The sequence below is a fragment of the Lepidothrix coronata genome, unplaced genomic scaffold (assembly GCF_001604755.1).
Source record: "Lepidothrix coronata isolate B3197 unplaced genomic scaffold, Lepidothrix_coronata-1.0 Scaffold31, whole genome shotgun sequence".
In the NCBI taxonomy this organism is placed as follows: Eukaryota; Metazoa; Chordata; class Aves; order Passeriformes; family Pipridae; genus Lepidothrix; species Lepidothrix coronata.
The window spans coordinates 8464100-8486737 of NW_016690211.1; positions in this window are offsets into that span (position 1 = coordinate 8464100).

The following is a 22638-nucleotide window of genomic DNA, read 5'->3' on the forward strand; positions in this document are numbered from 1 at the left end:
AAACCATGAAAATCCTGAAACTCTCCTTTATCTCTGCCAGCCTTCCTCACTTATCTTCACCTTCTGAGACTCCTGAAGACTCTTTCCAGACCTGCCTTCAAACAGTTATCTCATTCAAATCCCTTCTGCTGTCACTGCAAAACTGAGTTCTGCCACTGAGCCAACCCTGTCATGTCTTCTTCAGTGGCACTAAGTGTGCATATATTGATTCTCCAGTGTTCAAAGGATTATGGTATGTGAATTTATTTAAACATATTTTTGGCAATAATTAAGGCATGAGTAACAGACTGTCAATCCATAAATATATAAAAAATAGTTTCGTAAGTACAGCAATTATGAAATGTTTACCAGTTCTTCTCCAACTCTCTCAAGATACTGTAGGCTCTGGTTCTCAAATCACCTTTTAATTTATACCAATTATATTGTTTCTATACATTGGTTTTATGTTTGAATTAAGTACTTCATATGTTCAACAACTGAAATGCCATAAAACCCTACACTTTAAAGCTCGAAGAGTTCTTTTGTAACATGCACAATTCTTGACTGTTCCTATCTGAAGTCAAGTTTGAGCTGAAAGAATTTGGAAGTATCCCCTGATGACACTTTCCAAGTAAATTTATCTTTCATTGCTGTTGTTTTTGCTGCTGCTCAGCTTTATTTATAAATCTTTGAAAATAGTAATTTATAATGAACACACAGTTTCTTAAATTACAGCACTGAAGCACTAACAAGTAAGCACCACTATAATCAAGCTAATTAAAAGGCCATGTTAAGGACACCAATCTGCATATGGAAAGGAACATAATTCTTTTGATGGTAGTTTTACTATCCTCTTATATTTGCATGCACCCTATAGAGTCTCACCATCATTTGAAGCTAATCTACTTAAAGAAAAATCAGGTTTTTACCCCTTAATCTTTTTAAAACAAAGCAATATTTCTAGTTTTGACCGGTAGGTTCTGTGTTTTTCAAGGTTCATTCTTTGAAGAACTGAAATACTTTAATTTATCCAGTGCAGCAGATGCACAGCACACTTGGGGACAAATGAGATGAGTGAGCTGTGTACTGAATTTGTAATGATGTTTCCCTGGTAGAAACTTCAGAAAGCACTTTTGAAGACTACAAACTAACTCAGTAATGAGCAGTTTTCTTTGTTTCAAAAGTATGTGGAAAAATCACTGTGGGCTTCCGTATTCAGAACCTACTTGAAGGATATTCTGGTGTTAGCTTTTTTTTTTTCATTGTCAGTAAGGTAAAACAGTGGGGCAGAAGAGACACTAACGAAATGCAATGTAAATTGCACATAAATTCCCTTTCCATTGCCAATGAAAATCCTTCCTGTGTCTAAGTTTTCCCGTATAAAATCCCCGTTTTGGTGACAACTAACATTCTTTTTTAAGTGGAAAACACTTTTTTTAGGATATAAAACATTTCAAGGAGCCCTCAAGTGTGTGATGTAGACATCAATTCAGAGAGGACATTGAGGTCACTTGGAGTTTAGCTGCTAAGGAGCATGAGACTCATAGCTTAGGTTACATACTTTGTTAACTTTATTTTTGCATTATATCCTTACAGTTCCAGTGCTAAATAAACACTGAAAACTCAGGAATTAATTTCATCATGTTCTGAAAGATTGCTGTGAACTTTCAAAATTGCGATATATACTGTCCATCAACCATCACAAAGTCTCTTTTAATGGTCCACTCAATTTCCTAGAGTTGGTAATGATTTTGTGACTCAGTGAGTGCAGTGCACTGTGGAGAACTGTTTAGTTATCTGTGGTTTAATTTACAGTGTTTCTTTGACCACAGTCTGTTTTTTTTGCTGGTTCTCTTTAAATGGAAGTCTGAACAAAAGTTTTTCTGGGTTTACTTAGAAGTTGACTGCTACCTTTTACATTAGGCATGTGCAAATTTGCAAGTATTTCCAACTGTTGTAATTTAACTGCTCAGTGAATGACTTCCCTGAGTAAGTCAGCACATCCTGTCACACCTGCACTTATTTTACGGTTAAAGTTCCCTTTAGTTGACTTCAGACAGAATCAGATTTAGGGAACATTTTGTTGACAACAGTTAACCAACTGTTGTAAGTGAAGCTTACAATAATCTTATAGTCACTCATTGTTTCTATACAGGAAATTTTCTCAACTGGAAAGAAATACATTGTCAGGAAAGTACTGTGCTGGCTCCCTGATGTGGGGAAGAAGAAAATCTTCACTGATGTTTCCATGGCCCCATGCTTGCAAACGAAACCACATAAAATCTACAAGATATAAAGTCTTTTAAGGCATTCTAGGATTCCTCGTGGTGTTTGACAAGGTTTCTGTCAAATCGTTATTATCACTGAACCTTTCTTTTGCAGAGAAAGACTAAGAAGATTATAGCTGAACAATTCTGTTTTCTTGATGGAATCTTTGTTTGTCTGTCCCTTTCAGTCAAGCTATAAATATGAGAATGATAAAGAGGCTGAGTTGGCCTTATACACCAACTCATTTTTTACCACCACAAAGTAGCCCAGTGCTCCCATGGATTTCCTTACATCTGTCAGCAGCTTTTTAAATGATCGGTAATGGGTCTTGACGGTAACCATTCTTCACAATGAATCAATGAGACACAAGGAGAGCTGGTGAAAGGATTTTCGTCAAACTGTTTCCACTGTGCACCCCTTGTAAACAGGCCAGTAGCTTTTTCCATCAAATGCTGAGAGTTAGATGAGCTGGAAGTGTCTGAAATATAACCGTCTCATGGTGAAGGTGATATCAGCATGGCAGGGTAGGTCAACAGTGTTCCATCTGTTTGTTGCTTGCTCTTACTGTTCTTGCATGCCACCAAGCGCTGTTGATCCTAGGTCTTGCCCATTCTCAATGCATCATTGCATCCATCCCATATTTTCCCATTTTCACAGCTCATCACTTATATCTGTTCAGTGACCTGGGCTACAAAGTCTCAAACATTGCAGCAAAGTCCAGGCAGGGACTTCAGTAAACCTCCCTATTCCTTGGGCACATAAGAAAGCTCATCCACGCAGGAGCAAAAGCTTCCTCCTGGGCTGGCTAAAGTGAATCTTTCATCATGAATGTTCTCCACCTTCTGCTGTTGTCTCCAGGTTTCTGGGTTTGCTTGCTTTGGTTCACACATAGTTTTCATGCCTCATGTCCCACCATTTCTCCTCTTGCTGGAGAATGACAGACTGTCTGCAAAAATTATCTCAAAGGGCTCTTTTCTGTAGCTGATCCAAGGAAAAGTGTTGCACAGTTTGGCGTGCAATGCAAAACCAGCAATCTGGAAGCCTGTTGTTGAAAGACACAGTTATTTCAAGAGGATCTAGTCAGCACGCTCTTATATTAAAGCGTCAAAGTGTGATGATTATTCAGTAAACATGCAGCAATGCTATCAAAATGAGTAGAATTAACCTGTACTTTTGTCTTTGTAATATAGACAGATTGAGAAATTGGTGCGCATATTTTCTGAGCCATTTTTAAGAGCACTGACTGGTCAGAACATGGAAGACTTTATGAAGGAATCTTGTTTTCCTTCAGTGATTTGGAAGTGACATTTGCACTAGGTGGGTTCTTACACGCAGTTTCAGTTTAATATTCATCTCAAAGGCCTAAACCTGCTTTTCTCATTGCTATCCTGAAGTTAACAAGAAGAAAACATTTTTAGTTCTTCTTAAGGCCCTTGCTTCCTTGCTTTGGGGTGGAGAAAAGGAGAGAGACTGCACATGGAGTCAGTGACTGCTAAAAGGAATGTATATTTAGGTACCAAGATACGGTTATATATTTCCTTGGAATGTTATTGTGGTAGGACATGTTCAGCATGAGAAAACTAAAGCCAGATGCTGTTGAGTTCACATGCACATGCAGTCTGTATGCTTTTTAATAAAATGTCTTCTTACACCCAATCCTGCCTTTTCCAGTAAGGTAAAATCTGGTGGCTTTCAGCTGAGTGACTAACTGCTACAACTTTCTTGAGAAGAAGCAAAGGGATCTAAGATACGCTCCTCTGCATGTCCTCATGGTACTGTCACTGCTCAGACCTGTGAAAGCTCTGGGGAACAAACTATGAAAAATCTTTCATAGATTATTCATCAGTCCCCAGCTCACTTTTTACAGTAATCTTATGTAGAAAAAATTCTTAAATAGAGGCATCTATAATGTTATTAATGAAAAAATGTTGCCTGGCAAACATGGTTGAAAATGAAAAACACTTGCAAGGGCTGATGAGTTCTGGGTCTCTGTAGCTGCTGGTCTATGGGAGACTGTGATTTACAGTGCCCCTGCCTTGAAAATAAGCCTCACAGGGCTCGCAGAAAGGTAACTCCTCTCATCAAATTAGAGGAGTCTTTAACATTTCTGAAATTGGTACTTCCATTTTGCAGCTTTGTTTTCACTTTCTCTAGATTTTCTGTGTTTGAAAATCTTGTATTTCTTCTATGCACACTGTATTGACATCATTCAGAATAAAAAAAGAAATGCACTGTACATGAGAGAGAATTCCTGCCTTCACAAGCAAGTTCACTCCAGAATTTAGAAAGTAAGTAAAAAAGTTAGATGTGGAGTAGCAATTCATGGAGGTGACAAAAAAATCAAGAATAACTTTTCAGAAGAGGATACAGTAGTTTGTTTTCATTTATGCTGTGAATCTAGAGTTTATTTTAAAAAGAAGACACATCTCATTGTGTTGTGAGAGATTCTCACCTCACTAATGTATGCAGTCAACATTTTCTTTCATTCTTTGGCCTCTATAGAAAGTAACTGTGGAGTGACATAATGATCTCCTCACCATTTATAGGAGGTCTACTGGAGAAATTCCAATATGAGTGGACTTTTCTAGAAACCAGAAGCCACATCTAAACAAAAGCATAACCATTAAAAATGGGAAGAAGGGGAATACAAAACAAGTAGAGGATCCCTTCCTTCCTTCCTTCCTTCCTTCCTTCCTTCCTTCCTTCCTTTTCTTTCCTTTGTTCCTTTTCTTTCCTTCCTTCTTTTTTTCCTTTCTTCTTCCCTGAGCCACCTCACACAGTCCCAGGTAAAAAGGGTAGAGGAGAAAGCCAGTGAGTCCAAGAAGTGTTTTCTTCTGTTTTCTTGGAAAGCAAGAAGTTTGCATCCAACACATTTTTCAGATTTTTGTTTTTCAGTTGCACATTCTGATCAGGGATGTCTTAGACAGAAATTAATTAGTCAGTGTTTAGAAAGTATCTAAACAGATCCACTGAAGTACATCCGCATACTGATGAGACAGTATCTTAAGTCTTTGTAGTCAGAGGCAGGATTTAGAAAAGCAATGACAAGAATTTCCAGATGAGAATCTGCCAGGCAGTTGGCCTGAGAAAGAAGAGTCCAGAGGGAATAATGTAACCCTGGATTTGACTGAGCAAGCACTTGATTTAAAATACAGGAGGAAACATCACTATCATAGCTTTGTGAAAGACAGAACAGCAGTCTGGCAGTAGTCATTATGTTCTGTACCTTTAATTAAGGAATGTATGGAAAAACCACAACCAGGAAAAGATGCTCACAAGTTATATTGATCAGATCAAAATCAGAATATATGAAAGCCTGTGATAATACTGGGCAAAATATCAAATTGTGTTCTTAGGAGTTTTTCATATTTTTTTCAAAAGTGTTGCAACTTGTTCTACAATTGCCATTGATCAAAGAGGGCTGAACTCAGCCTTCTTATTAATGTCACAATGTGAGTTCCCTACAGGAATGACCGAAAAAATGCATCAAAACAACTCCTGGTCCCCACTGCCTAAGTGCAAGGAAAATCTGACAAAAAAAAATTAACATAGTAGGCAATGTATTGGTTTCGGGTCAGAACACATATTCAGTCATCTTTAAAAAAAGCATTAAAGAAATTGATGCTGTTTGAAATTTTTAAAACCACATATTCTTGGGACTTAGTGCTGAAAGCTTGAAATATAAGCAGGTAGCGTTAGTGCTGCATGTTAATTTGGACTGACAAAAAAAAAAACAGCTAGAAATTTAAATTACACTTACAAATTCAGGCCAAAACAGTCTTGGAAACCCATGGGTTTCCTTGAGCATTACTCTTAAAGCCTGTGTGGAATAATATTTGTTTCGTAAAAACTCTTTGTTGTATTGCCTAATTCTAGAAATTACATAGTGCTCTATCCAACATAAATATAGCTCAAAAAATCTAAGTTAAAATTTAAAAGATCTAAGTCAAATCTCTTTTTTTAATGTACATACAGATCATACATTCACTTAGCAGTTCCAGGTGCAGTACTAAATTTTAGAGTGAGAATTCCTGCGACCAAAGACCAGATCTGACCCTGTACAGGCTCCTTTTACCTTGTGCCTTTTAAAATGCCATCCTGTCTTCTAATATTTGATCATGTGAATATAATGTAAACAAAAATAATACTAGGCATAACACAGGATACTGGAAACACAACATATTTAAAAATTGGTGCCTTCCCTAGTAAATCACATCAACACACACATCACTATTTGTACAGAGTCTTTTGCAACAGCTGATCACTGTGACCAATAATCCCAAACATTATGCCATTCCTGGAGCTCTTTATCACCATTAGGAAGAATCACGTGATCCATTTTGAAACCTTGGAGCTTGATTGCAAATCAGTGTTGGATGTTGAGATTATTTTGGGGTTTTTTTGCTTCTCAGAGCACCACAGGAGACAAAAAGAATAATTTACATTACCAGCTTAAACATTTACAAAAATCAGATAAAACAGAAGACTGACTAGGTAGACTAATAGCACTGTATATCTGATCCCAGACTTCATGCTGCCACAAAAACTAGTTCATTAAAAAGTATTTCTGTAACCTTGGTGTACTTTTCATGACAACAGGGGTTTTTATTCAAGTGAGTGAGCACAGAGGGGAGCACTTGCAGAACTTCGTTTTTGTTCTGATTACTTTAGTTATAAAAAAATATTTTGTCAAATTAATTCATACCGAAGGATGGAAATAGAGCTAATGCAAGCCTGGTGGAATTGTTCATAGACTGAGACTGTCTCATGCTCTATACATAGGCAAAACTCCAACTCCTGGGTTCAGCATCTGGCCTAAATATAATGGGTTTCACTGAAAAACATAGACACAGTCTGTTCATTGTTTTTTTTTTCTATCTGCTTCTACATCTAATTGAATTTAAATGGAAGAGAAAACACCAAGGCATAGCTAACGCCCAGCTATGGATAACACAGAATAATAAGTCTTCACATACAGTGAAAATTATAGAGGTATGAAAGCTAAGAACGCAGCCTTAATGCTACTTCACATTAAATTTCCCTCTACGATCTTACTATTTTGCTTCAGTTATTTTACTTTGGATCCCATTTTGCATAATAGAGAAATGATAAACTAACCTATGCTTACAAAGGACTTTGAGACCTATAATGAAAACTACTATAGAAATTCTACATGTTCCTCTGGTCCTCTGGTCTAGTTTGATAAGTTTTGGTGACTCATTATCTATTCAAAAGCTCAGTGTATCTGTAATGCAATGATTGGCAGAGCATCACAGAGGTTATTTGCAATGGGAAGAAGTCATCATCTTATAAATAGCGTCTTATCTTCTTTCTACAGAAGTAGGTGGGAGTTTTGCCAGTAATTTCAGAGGAATTATGTCCATTCCCATAATCTGCTTTGAAAAATGCGCTCAGAGGAGAAGACAAGAGTGATCTAAATACTAAAGGAGTATTTGATGTTGTGGCAGTGTCAACACTGGACTTGCTTTGTTGTTTCATTCCTAAAAAATATAATCTCTTAGGCTTAATGTCACAGTCATACTCATTTGTGTGTGCATTAACATAGCCTTATCAAATATTTCTGGGATCCCTCACAGAAATACATGGCATAGATTGTTTGAAATAGTTTGAATGAACTACTATTTTCCAATATGTGAGCTATATTCTGCAACTAGTTCTCAGAGTTCCATTCACTTTGCTTCAGTAAAGCCAGAATCATACTTTGTCCAGCAGCAGCAAATAATGGGTGGGATCCTGGATAGGTAAACTATGCCCTTGTATCTCAGGGTCAGAGAGTACCTCTGCAGGTTGACCCCAATTCCTTTTCCTTGATGACACATGCAGGCCATCTCTGTTGGAAAGAAGAAGTGAGACAGCTGAAAATGTATTTAAAGAACGCAGCAAAAGGCTTCAGAGGACATCCCTTCTCTGTGCTGGTGGCCATGACAAATCCTCCTAGCAAAAGTCACCTTCACGACACAGCAAAAACAGTGCTGAGAGTCTGAGTCAGGTTTCCCTTCTAGTTTATCATCATTTACACTTACAGCAGCATAACTTTCCCCTGTGAGCAGGAGAGAAAGAGGTTCTGGGACCAAAGGTGTGCTCAAGACATGTGGACATTTCAATTTCAAGATGTTGGCACAAGTACCAAGGTGCTTTTTAAAAATAAATAAAGAGCATAAAATTATATGCTCCCACCCCTCTACCCTATAAATAGCAGGAAGAACAGGGGCCCAGGAAAGATTCTGACCTTCTGTCTTAACGAAGGCAAAGTGTGAATCGAGCCTTTTGATCTTTCTGCATCATTCTAGAAAATGAAGAGTAATGACTGTTCTTATGCTGATAGTTTTAACTCTAGTTATTTTTAAATATTCAAGGCCAACTTAAAAACAAACCAAAAAACTCAATCAATCAAACAAAAAGTAGTTTAAGCACACATGAAAAAAACTCAGTAAAATGCAATTTCCCAGTTTAGCAGCCCTCTACCTCTGGAAAAGACTGGATTCCTCAAGTTCTCTCAGGTTTAGCCTGAAAGTGCCATAAGCACCCTCAATTATACCTTCTGCACATATGCCAAATTGCTTTAACTCTGCAACTATGCGCCTTTTACCTGTGTAAATCTTCTCTGTACCCACAAAATAGGTGAAGACTCAACTAAGTTACAGCACTTTTACACACTGTGACAACAGAGAGCTCAGTAACAAAGAGGAAGCAGACCCACTTCTATTTGCCCTTTTGAAAGGCAAATAGATCCCAGTTAGCCTTTTAAGCAACAAGAAAGTGGTTAAATGCTCACAGGTGACTCAGAAGGTTTATGTTTTGGGGTCCACTGGGGTCAATACAAGCTAAAGGAGGATCTTTCTAAGTTGTAAAACTTCTTCCTGTTGTTTTTATGAGCATAGAAATGATGAATGAATTTTGCCTAGAGAAGAGACTGGATATAAGCTGAAGAGCCTTAGAAACACCACATATCTGCAATATGTGATAAACGAAACACCTTGCTGGCTTTGCAGGATATTTTGAAACCCTAGCGTTATAGAATAGTCTTTTATCACACACCAGAATAAGTCAGATATTGGAGTCCTTAAACAGTTGGTCAGACAGGATAGCTTGCTGCCTTACACTGTTTCATTAATGCCTTCCTCTTCATTGAATCACAGAACCATAGAAGCAGCTGGGTTGGAAAAGATCTCTGAGATTATCAAGTCCAACCCTTAATCCAACACTGCCGTGCTTACTAGACCATGGTACTAAGTGCCACATCCAGTCTCATCTTGAAAATCTCTAGGGATGGTGAATCCACCACCTCCCTGGGCAGTGCATTCCAATGTCTGATTACTCTCTCTGTAAAAAATTTGTTCCTAATATTCAACCTAAACCTCCCCTGGCAGCTTAAGACCATGCCCTCTTGTCCTACTGCTGGTTGCCTGGGAGAAGAGACCGACGTCCACCTGTCTACAACCTCCTTTCAGGTAGTTGTAGAGAGTGATGAGGTCTCCCCTGAGCCTCCTCTTCGGGCTAAACAGCCCCAGATCCCTCAGCCTCTCCTCATAGGTCTTGTGCTCAAGTCCCTTCACCAGCCTTGTTCCTCTCCTCTGGACCTGCTCCAGCACCTCAATATCCTTCCTGAACTAAGGGGCCCAGAACTGGACACAGTACTCCAGGCGTGGCCTCACCGGCACTGAGTACAGGGCAAGAATCACTTCTCTGGTCCTGCTGGCTATGCTGTTCCTGATACAGGCCAGGATGCCATTGGCCTTCTTGGCCACCTGGGCACACTGCTGGCTCATGTTCAGCTTCCTGTCAATCCAAACTCCCAGGTCCCTCTCTGCCTGGCTGCTTTCCATCCACTCTGTGCCCAGCCTGTAGTGCCGCATGGGGTTGTTGTGGCCAAAGTGCAGGACATAGCACTTGGCCTTGTTGAACCTCATTCAGCTGGAATCAGACCATCTCTCCAGCTTGTCCAGGTCACTCTGAAGAGCCCTCCTGCCTTCCAGCAGATCAACACTCCCCCTCCAACTTGGTGTCATTTGCAAATTTGCTAATGGTACACTCAATCCCCTCATCCAGATCGTCAATAAAGATATTAAATAGAAATGCGCCCAACACTGTTCCTGGGGGACACCACTAGTGACCGGCTGCCAACTGGATGCAGCACCGTTCACCACCACTCTCTGTGCCCAGCCCTCTAGCCAGTTCTTAATCCATCAGAGAGTGCAGCTGTCCAAATTGTGGGCTGCCAGCTTTTTCAGGAGTATGCTATGGGAGACGGTGTTAAAGGCTTTGCTGAAGTCCAGATATACCACATGCACAGCCTTCCCCTCATCCACCAGGCAGGTCACCTTATCATGCCAAGAAGCAGGTTTGGAGTTCCCGGCTATCTGTCTATTTTAGGTGACTTTTGCAATTTTTTTACTGATAACCCCACGAAGAGTTCATCATTAATGGCACTAAATCTTTGATGATACAAGACAATGAGGCGCTGGCCTGTGTCCAGAGAAGGCCAACGAAGCTGATAAAGGGTGTAAAGAATAAGTTATATGAGGAGTGGATGAGGGAGCTGGGCTTGCTTAGACTGGAGGAAAGGGGGCTCAGGGAAGACTTTTTTGCTCTCTACAACTATCTGAAAGGAGGTTGCAGCCAGATGGGGGTTGGTCTCTTCTCCCAGGTTACAAGTGATAGGACAAGAAGAAATGGCCTCAAATTGTGCCAGATAAGGTTTAGATTGCATATTAGGAAAAATTTCTAGCCTAGAAGGTTTGTCAAGCATTGGACCAGGATGCACAGGGAAGTGGTGCAAGTCACCATCCCTGGAGATATTTAAATAATATGTAGACATGGTAGCTGGGGACATGGTCTAGTGGTGGAATTCGCAGTGTCGGCTTTACAACTGTACTTAATTAACTTAGGGGTCTTTTCTAACCTAAACAATTCTATGATTCTGTGATTTTAAATTCTAAATTTTCTCTCACACACAGTTTAAGACCTCACATTTTGTCCATGAAATGCTGAGAGCATCCTGTGTCTTGTCACTCTATTTTGCTCTTTTATATATTTGTTGTGTAATCCCTCTTATTTAGTGTGTGTATCCCTGTATGGCTACTAAAGCATATTCATAAGAAATGATTCTGGATAAATTACAAGGCAACACTTAACTGGAAAGCATTGCAGGATATTTACCATTTAACACAATTTAACAGTTTCTGGTATATTTTCAGTCCTACTAAATCACAGGAAGAAAAAGGGATTTGCATTCATTTATAAATTCAGTTTAAGAACAGTATATTTAAGAATGATCATCATAAAATCTTTTAAAAAAAGAACCTATCAGCAGTATTTTTGCTTAGAGAAGTGCATTGTGCAGCATTTATAAATCAATAAAAGCCAGCGAAATTGTGAAGGTCTTTACTGTTTTCTCATGAGGAGAGGCACCTAATACGCATTGTGTTTTGTGTAATACTTGGGAGAAGGAAGAGTATAGGGATGCTGCCTAGTTGTGTAGGGATGGAGTCAGGAAGTCCAGGGTGTGGCTGGAGATGAACTTGCCAAGGCACATGAAAAATAAGAAGGACTTCTACAGGTGTCTCAGCCAGAAAAGGAAGATTAAAGAAAATGTACTGTCCCTGATGAACACAACTGGCAAACTGATAACAACAGTGGAGCAGAAGGCTGAGATACTGAACAACTTTTTTGTCTCAGTCTTCTCTGGCAGCCTCTTTCCACACCTCTCAAGTGCATAGATCACAACACAGGGAATGGGGGAGCTAAATCCCCCCCACCATAAGAGCTCATCAAGTCTGAGACTCCTTGAGGAACCTGAATGTACACATTTACAAATCATGGGTTTGTAATCCCATAATTATGATCTATGGGAACTGGCAAGATTCAGAGTCCTGGGGGAATTGGCTGATGTAGTTGCCAAACCACTCTCCATGATATTTGAAAAGTCATGGCAGTCAGGTGAAGTCTCTGATGTCTGGGAAAAGGTAAACATTACAATCCTTTTTTAAGCAGATGAAAGAAAGACCTTGGGAACTACCTGTCAGCCTAATTTCTGTGCCTAGAAAGATCATGGAACAGATCCTCCTAGAAGTTGTGCTAAGGCACATGGAGAACAGGGATGTGGTTTGAGGCAATCAGCATGGCTTCAGCAAAGTCAAGTCTTGACTGACCTGAGAGGACTAAGGGAAGACTGACTGAAAAGTAGATATACAGAAAAGAGCTTTTATGATGAGGGTGGTTAAACACTAGGACAGTTTGCCCAAAGAGGTGGTAGATGTCCTATCCCTGGAAACATTTATGGTGAGGTTGGACAGGACTCTGAGAAATCTGGTAGAGTTGAAGATGCCCCTGCACATTTCAGGAGGGGTTACACTAGATGACCATAAAAAGTCCCTTCCAATACAAACAATTCTATGATTCTACAATTCTGTGATTCCATGATTGTATTTACCCATGTGGATAAATGTCATAGAAGAGGTGATAGAGCAAGTGACTGGCAGTGTCTAATTATATTCACCTTCATATGCAAAATGATTAACACAATGCCATATGTTGGATACTCTAGAGAATATTACCAATCAGCCTTCATAATGAGAAACCTGAGGATGACGAGAGCCATTAAAATTCAGGTTTCAAAAGTAAAAAATATAAAAACTCTACAGAAATTGCCCTTAAGATTATACGACTCTATTTCCATAGGTTTAAAACATTAAGGCATTTCAACTTCTTAAGTGCATATTAATATTTACTATCTAAAACAAAAGGGACAACCTTGACTCTGTCCTCTTTGTTCTTTATGTCGTTTATGAACATGCTTTCAAAGAATGAAGGTGGGAGGTAGTGATTTAATTTTGTAGATGAATAACTCCAGGTTACATGTTTTGTATTTTATAAGATAGTTTTCAATTATATGACAATAGGCCATAACCATGGCTTGTTCACCCTTCATCTACCATGCAAATCAATTAACAAATGAAGCTAAGGTTTTACATAGAGTTTTCTAACTCTTGACCAGATTGTTATCATCATTAAAGTGATGTAAATCTGGATTAACTACACTGAATTCACCTCAAATTATTTTAGAATTGCACCAACCTAATTAGAATAAAACTTGCTGCAAGAAAAATTGTTTGCTGAGTTTTCTAGCAAGCTGAAATGTATAATAAAGGAAGCAGGGCTCATATGAAGGGAATTGAACATGGTCTTGCAAATGAGATGGCTATGTAAGACAGCAGCAGTGCAAAATTACTTTATGGATTGGATTTTCCAGCACACCATGCCTCTTGTAAACACATTGCCATTCTTCCCTGAAAGGCAGACCTCACAACATTACCCCAGGGAAATGGGGACCTCGGTGACAGGATGCCAGACAAGCACTGTCCCAACCACAGCACAGCAGGTAAAAGGGATTGCCAAAACAAGTGGGAATGTCTCTGCCCCAGTTCCCTATAAACTACATATAGTCAGCCACTTGGGGCTTACATCTAGCATTCACAACATGGGTTTTAGGAATGGTACTCCCCAGTTCAGTGTCCCCATCAAGACTCTCCAAACCACGTGCCACTCTCACTTCCCCACTTTCTCCTCCCCCTCTCCGCTGAGGTAGGAGAGGACAATTGGAGGCAAAAAAGACAAAGATCATGGGTTGAGATAAGAACAAGTTACCGGAAATAGCAATGGGATAAGAAAACAAACAGTAACAGCAACAATACTTATGATAGAGGGTATAAGAAAAGAAACTATTCACATGGGAAAAAACCCCCAATCAATAATAGTCAATACCAGACAGCTTCCTCAGACATGTTTTCTAAGCTGGAAGGAACCCCTTCTCCCCACAAGAGAGTCACTTTCCCTTGGACCCAGGGAGGGTGAGGTGGTACAGAATAACCTTTGTGTCCTAGCCACACTCCCTCCCAGCTACTGCAAAAAATTAACCCTGGTCAAAAAATTAATCCTGGCCAAAAGGATAAGAATAAATGACAAATTTCTGTCTAAGTAAAAAGTATGGAGAGGGATGACGTAGGAAAAAGTAGTAGCAGTAGGATGAACTGAATAAGTTCACGTAGGACAGGTGTCCCTTGAATAAGAGGGAAAGCTATTTCCTTGTCTTTCATTTTGATTTTGCTGAGGCTTTGAGTTTGGTAAGAAATGTGTGATCAGCAGCCTAGGAGTCAGATTTCCAAAACATATGTATTGAGACCACCACCAATCAGAAAACCACATTTCTATGGGTGTTCTCAGCAAAAACCAGGGTGGCAGGTCTTGTCTGTGACTGCTCAGCCCAGCAGGGAGCAGGGCGTGCACCACTTCAATCCAGAGCCACTTCTCCAAAGCAACTCTTGTCTGCTGGATCATCAGCTATATAGATTCATATTCTGGTAGCCTGAAGGAAATATAAAAAAAAAACAAAACCCAAAAAACCACAAAACCAAAAACAACCCAAAAACTCTGTGGTTTTTAAAACTTCAAAAATTTTAAAACAAGCCCAAGGCCAGATGCAGTATTTGATACTACTCTTAACTACCTTTACTTACTCAAGTTTCAGTTTACAATGTCACATTAAGGAGTATGCATAAAAATAAGCAAGACATGAGGCAATCCATATTGATGACATCTCTACAAAGTCTTAAAGAGTTGCTTAGTTCAGCAGAAAATGTACATACTTATTTCCACTATCCTTTTCCAATACCTCCATACAAGTACCTTTAACTCAAACTATGTGTTCCTACATTATTCTAGAAATCTGCTTGAGTCCACAGTTTTGGAATCCATCACTACAGTGGTGGAACTTAGCTGCATAAAAAAAAGAATTACAGGAGTCATGTTTTTCTCATGAGGCAGGACAGTCAGCACAAAGAGAGAAATTTGCAAGAGTGTTGCTTTTTCATTTGTCTTTGATTCAGCATCAGCTGTAGCTTTGAGTGCAGCAGCTGGAGTGTCTACAAGCAATTCAGAGAAGCAATGTGCTTCCTTCCAGATGCAAAGAGCATACATTTGCCAGCAAGAATATATGTGAAGATGTATATTTTTCAGCTGTTACCTGGAGAGAGTTCTGCCCTAGCTGAGCATCATTTCAAGTAAGACTACATCACTTTATTATAGCAGTCAATTTGCTTCATACTATAAACAAAAGAGCCTTCTTGATAACAAACACAGACAATATGGCCACTTGATACCAGGAGAAACGTTTTCATGAGATGTCTCGTGTTAAAGGGCATAAAAAGCCACTTTGACTCTGATTGATGACCAATAGAGTATTTCTCAACCCTATGTGATATGATGGTTGAGTAATCGTACCATTGGCACTGAACTTGTTAGCAAGAGAAAATCCATGCGTACAGAAGGCCCCATATGGTTAAGTATGTATTTTTCAGAGAGAAAATTTTCAAAGAGAAAATAATGAAACAGTCTCTTTCATTATTCATTCATGACTTCTTTATTCTCTGCAGGAAAATAATCAGCCACTGAAGCGAGAATATAAAATGAGACTCGTGTGTCAGTTAGTTGCAGATTTATTTTCAGGGCTTAATATTTGTCTGGCAATGTTCATGTTAACAAATCTGTCTCTTAAAAATAATACTTTTTAAGGATTTGACACTTTGAATTATAACAGGAAATGTAATATTGCTGAAGGCAATTCTGAACATCAAGATATCACACACTGACTTATTAAATTTGCTGATGACACCGAGCTGTGTAGTGTAGTCAACATACTGGAGGGAAGGGATGCCATCCAGAAGGACTTTGATAGGCTTGAGAGGGGGGCCAGTGGAAACCTCATGAAGTTCAACAAAGCAAAGTGCAAGGTCCTACACCTGGGTCAGGGCAATCTCAGGCACAACTACAGGTTGGAGGGAGAAATGATTGAGAGGAGCCCCGCAGAGAAGGACTTGGGGCTGATGGTAGATGAAAAACTCAACATGAGCTGGCAGTGTGAGGTCACAGCCCAGAAAGCCAACGAAATCCTGGGCTGCATCAAAAGGAGCGTGGCCAGCAGGTCGAGGGAGGTGATTCTGCCCCTCTACTCTGCTCTTGCAAGATCCTAGCTGGAGTTACTGTGTACGCTTCTGATGTCCCAAATATAAGAAGGAAATGGAACTGTTGGAGCAAGTCCAGAGGAGGGCCATGAGGTCGATAAGAGGACTGGAGTACCTTTCCTACGAAGAAAATAGGCTGAGAAATTTGGCGCTGTTCAGCTGGAAAAAGAGAAGGTTGCATAGTGACTTCATGTTAACCTTCCAGTATCAAAAGGGGGCCTACAAAGAAGCTGGAGAGGGGCTCTTCATCAGAAACTGTAGTGATAGGACAAGGAGTAATGAATACATATTGAAAGAGGAGAAATTTAGGTTAGATATTAGGAAGAAATTTTTTACTGTGAGGGTGATGAGATGCTGGAACAGGCTTCCTGGAGAATTTGTGGATTCCCCAACTCTGGCAGTGTTCGTGGTCAGATTGGAAAAGGCCTTGAACAACTTGGTCAAGTGAGAGGTGTCCCTGCCCAAAGCATGGGTGATTAGGACTAGATGATCCTTAAGGTTCATGACAACTCATTAGCATCCTATGATTCTATGATTCCAGATTTTGAACTCACCGTCAATGAGGACAAAGTAACAACCTGTAGCTGCAATATCATAAAGAAGCAGATTGGGTTTAATGACCTTTCAAAAGAAAAGTGTTTGACTTCCAGTCTTTCAGGAATCTTGTTTTGCTAAGCTAACCACATACTTATATAGTTTACTGTGTACCTGTAGAAAGCCATCTCATTGTTTTTTTCTAACTCTGGGTAAAACTGCTTACACACATGAAAGTAAATGCTGCAAATTACAATTTTTTTTTTTTATTTGGCAGTAGAAATACCTAGCAAACAATATGTTTTATTTCTGTCTAAAAGGATAATTCCCAAACTAGGAAGAGTTCAGAGGACTTGTAGGTCATTAACTTTATTAGCCTTATTTTTAATTCAGATTAATTCATTCTTCAAATTAACCTAATAAATCATATTTTAGCAGATAGCTTGAGATGTGAATCAAAATTGATATCTGATGTTTGCCCTAAGCAGCAAAAGAAATTCAAATAGAAGTTCATATTTTCTCACAGTAAAAATATTTCCAGTGAAGACACTAGCTTTGATTCTTGCAGCAGGAAGCAACTTATCACTGCACGTGGATGTTAATATTCCATTAGCTTTATTAATTTATTAGTTTCTGCTAAAGGTTTGTCACAATACAGATGCCATCTAAACATTAGCTTAAATACTCTCTTCTGTGACTGGATATATCAACATACTAGAAACAATAGCTATAATGTTGTTATTAAGTATAAAATACTCTGTTTTTATTAAAAGCAATACGATGATCTTGGGTTTGTCTTATTTCAGTTAGGTGTATGTAGTTCTGGTGATTTTAGATACCCCAAGGAAGAATTCTTTCACTGATAAAAAAAAATTTTGAAGACTAACATTGTGTTCAGTCTGAGTAGAGTTACAGGAGAGTAGCAAAATTAATATCTCCAATGATCAAAACTAAATCTATTTCAACACAGTGTATTCATATAGATTAAAGAATATTTTCTAAAATCTTCAACATTGACAGCAATGCATTTTTTAAATTGAGGATGATATGAAATTGTTATCTATTATTATCTGTTATTTTTTCTACTATTTAATAATAGAAATTTCTTCTGTAAGATGCCTATATCATTCAGTGCTCCCAACAGACCATACTAGTGGATTTTACTCTCCATTACCAGACGTGATAAGAATCTATTTCTTAGGATCCAGTTGTATTAATAGTAGCAGTCACGTGTTTTCTAGGATGATATTTTTAAATCATTTTACCATTTCATAAAGCACCTAGACTAAGTGACATTGCTGCCTTCATTCTACAGATGGAAAATAGAAAGGGGCATATTAGGGTCAAAATATTTCACTAATTCAAAGTATACCAATTGTGGATATATGAGACCTTATTTTGCGAGAGTTTTGCATCATGTTGATCACTATGTAGGGAAAGAACAGCTCTCCATCATTTCAAATTCAGTTATGTTTAAGTGTCACCAGATGTTTTGCAGATCGGACCCCACAAGATGGTCTGAGTCCATAAAAGGCCGACAGCTACCAAAGATCAGGGTTTGGTCAACAGTGTAGAAGGAAATAAGGAGTCAGACACAGAGGGAGACAAGTGGCCATTTTTTCCAAATAACATAGAGTTGCATCAGGAAGGCTTTCCTTTCCTGCAAGCTGCTGTCTCATTTAGCAGATGCCTTCCTAACCCTGCCCCATGAGAGGGAGAATTCTGCCTTTCTTCCTTGCTCTCATGTCATCATTTCTTGCCTGTAAAGCAAACTCCGTGCTCAAGCTCACTGCAACAGAAGGCAGAATGAGAAAAAGCCCTAAGCATGAAATAAAAGCTAAATAAAGTAGCATTTTTAAAGAGTGGAAGTCACCCATGCTTGCAGTCTTAATAGTGAAGTTCTACAGCCTTTTGCCAAATTACTCTACACTTAATAATAACATAAGCTTGGCTTAAAGGGGATATATTCCTCCTTGTTTATCTTTAATAAAAAAAATAAGGAAAATGGCAGAAAGCACATATTGGACTTTCCTATTTGAGCATATCATATTGACTCCAAAGAGTCACTTCCAGTCTTTGGAGCTCTGCATCCACCACCACCTTCTGCTGCCTCTGGAGCAGAGTTTTGCCTCTGTCAAAACAGGAGATTATGGTACCCCAGTGCTGATGAGAGTCAGAAGGGATGAAAGATGTATTTTCCCTATGGATTCACTCAGGCCACCTCCCTTTCCCCACTTCCCAGCTGTTGTTTCCAGCCATTCCTTTTGCCTATGCATACCCCTTTCCAGACACCCGGTGCCAGCCAGCATTCAATGTCGCTTTCCACTCCCACTTCATGCTCCCTGCCCACCTGGGGATTTCCTCTCCTCTACAGCCTACATACAATGCCAGAGTTGCACAAGTCTGTAGAAAGCACTATGATACAGAAAATTGCTGTTCTGGTTCTTGCCTGGAACAGCTAAAGTTATTTTTGACCCTTGGTTTTAGAATGTTCAGTTGCTTTTAAGGGATAACTCTGGTATCCTAATTCTGTAATAATTAATTTACTTCTAGTTTTTAGAGGGTACATTTGTGATAGTTTGTTTCTAAATGGAAGCACCATTAAGCTAGTCTTAGCTATAAATAAGCCATATTTAATTTCTTTGTATAGATCTTTAGACTGTTCTCTGGTCCCTAATGATCAAGATAAATTTAGGGTTATTACATACATGAGACCATTTGAAATTTAAGTGATACTTTTATTTAAACTTACATACTTAAATACTTGATAGAGGTGTAAGTCATACACGTTTCTTTTCTCCTTTCTGGCATGAATGTTGACTTGTAAGAGTCAAATATTTGCTTTCCAAGAAGATTGTTTGGTATAAATCTGTAGTCATGCATGTAATTTATTCACTTTATATTCTAATGGATAACAAACATGAAACAAGAAGAACACTGAAAAATCAAATTTGCCCAAAGACAAAATGCATATTCATGGAAATGCCTTCCCCTATAATCATCTATCGGTGGTATTTTCTTTCAGGACATTTTCACTTCAGATCTCCAAGAACTTCACAAATAATAATTACTCATAATGAAAGAAAAGATACTTGTAAAAATACTACACGACAATACAGTATGGGGCTCACAAACTTTCTAGGTAGGCACTGCACACTGAGTATGTTCAAGTTTTAAAAGTCTAACAAAGCCAAAGGAGCACTTAACAGAAACAATGGGACAGAGTAGTATGCATTTATGGAGGCAATAGATGTCAAAGAACCATCACCACAATAAAGTTCAAAGAATTCTTAAAACCACCCATCAAGAGGCAACCTGAAGTGCTGAGGGATGTTTGATCTTCACCTGCAGTCACCTACGAAACACTAATATCCCCATGTGTACTGGCCACCATGTATTAGTTAAAATGCCCCAGGCACTTCAAAGTACCCTGGTGGTAATCTCTGTCACCTTGCCTGTCCAAGCAGCTGAGCTAGAGCATACCTGAAGGCTGTAAAAGAAAACTTCTGTATGTAGTAGCAATGACTTGCTGTAGTAGAGACAGCTCTTTAGTTTTCATTCCAGAGCGAACAGAACTCAAAACCACAGCAGAAGCTCTGAGTTCCAAGAGTGACGTTGACACTGAGTTTTGAAATTCCTGTGGCCAAATTATTCAGGAGCTGTAGTGATAGCATTTATGGAACCACATGGATGCTGGTTTTCCCTAATCAAAACAAAGTTCCAAATTTACAGAGAAAAAAAGAAAATGTACAGTGCTTCAATTAAAAATAAATAAATAAAAATCACAAAAAAACCCAAACAAATAAAGCCAAAAACTAACCAAACAACAACAACAAAAAACCCCAACCACAGCAGTGTGCAGGTCTCCAGCTGTGTATTATGACTTTTGTTATTTAATGTCCTAAATATAAGACTACGGGTGAGTGCCAGAGTATAGCTAGTGTGCCTACTGGGTTTGCACCTTTGTTTTGTCCTGGGTTTACACTGAAGCCATATTAGCAACCTCACTGCTACAGGCAGCAACAGTTCATGGTATTCTACACTTCTTACACCTCCATTAGGCCTTTAAAATCAGCCCTGGTGTTCCTGCAAACTTTCATCACAGTAGCAGTCAAAGGCTAAAGGTCATATTGACAGTTCAGGAGAAACCTGGTGAAACTCCCTAGAGCAAGCACAGCTTTCAAACCTACCAAACCTACAGAGTAGACTTTTCTCTTTTATCCTTTCAAATGCTCCCCATGTCATGCCAGACTCCTCGTATGGTTTGCAGCAAATTGAGGATCAGTCCCAAATCTGCACCAGTTATGATTGTTGTGGACAACATTGTTCTGCCTCCTGCCTCCACTTTTTGAAGAGCCTTTTGTCCCTGAAAACACTCATAGGAACTGTGATTCTGGGCAGTTTTTTCCATTGACTCCTTTGAGGATGAGGAGAAGCCTGTAAGAGGGGGCTTACTTTTTTATCTTTCCTGTATTATTCATCTGCAGAAAGATTTGCCACAATCAATTTACATCTAATTATGTCTCTGTCATTCTGATTAGTCATTTTTTATGATGCTAGTAGCTGAAAGGACTATTTGAGGCATAAAAGAACTGATCTGATTTAGTTATCTTTCATATCAGACGTCTGGTAGTAGGCTGTTATATCAATTACAATCTATGTCAATGCCTGGTAGCTTTCTGCGCCATTGAGATGCACATTTTATTGTGCCAATCCAATGCAGTCCCAGCTCTGCCCTTGAGTCCTCCTCAGAGAGATGTTGACAACGTCTTTGCTTTGAACACTGGCCCTTAAATTTACAGGCTCTACAGACATGCAGACTTTGCCTGTATGTTAAGTAAGGCCTTTCACAAACATCAGTATAGCTGCAGCGGTTCAGAGCCCAGTTTTCCCTTTAGTTTACTGCTAATTTTAGCTGTTACCTCTTGATGGAAATACCTGTTGTAGAAGCTGTACTAATGGCATCCTGTCATAGTTAGGAATGGTAGTCTCCAACTCAGGTGCCCCCACTGAGACTTTCCCAAACTACACAAAGCTATCTCACTCTTCCCTTTTCCTCCCACTCCCAGCTGCAGAGAGATGGAGTTGAGAATTGGAGGCACGAAAGATGAAGATCACGGGCTAGGATAAGAAGTTACTGGAAACAGTAGCGAGATAAGAAAACGAACGGTAGCAGTGACAATATTAATCACAAAAGTATGAAAAAGAGGTGTTCACATGCAAAGATTCTCACTGCAGATATGGGTGACCATGAACAATGGCAGATGTGGAGCTTCCCCCTCCCACCACATTTTCTCAACTGGAAACTTCACCCTTCTTCTCAGAAGCCAGAAAGTCCATCACCCCCACTCCATCAATGACACAAGGTGGTATCAAATAACCTCCTGGCCATGCCCCCTCAGCCACACTACTGCAAAAAATTAACTCTGTCCTGGCCAGAACCAGGGCACATCCAAAACAGATATCACTATATTTTTATCCTTGCATGTGGGGGGTAAAGGGTGATATCTGCAGTTTAATAACATGCATAGCTTAGTCCATGTCTTCTGCACTATTACATGTTAAGGTTGATACACAAGAAATCAAGCCCCAAGTTTGGCATTATTAGACAACAAAATATTTTTTCCTTAGAAAATTGGTTAATTCTCCAAAATCATGCAAACAAGGGAGGGGGGGGGTTATTCTTGTGTCAGTCATGTCATTACCTTAATAAAAATTCTCTTCATACCAATACACCCAATGGCCCAACGCCCCAATATAATATTTTCCAGGAAAAATCCTTGATGCATGGCACATCTTGTCTTTGCAATACCTGTTT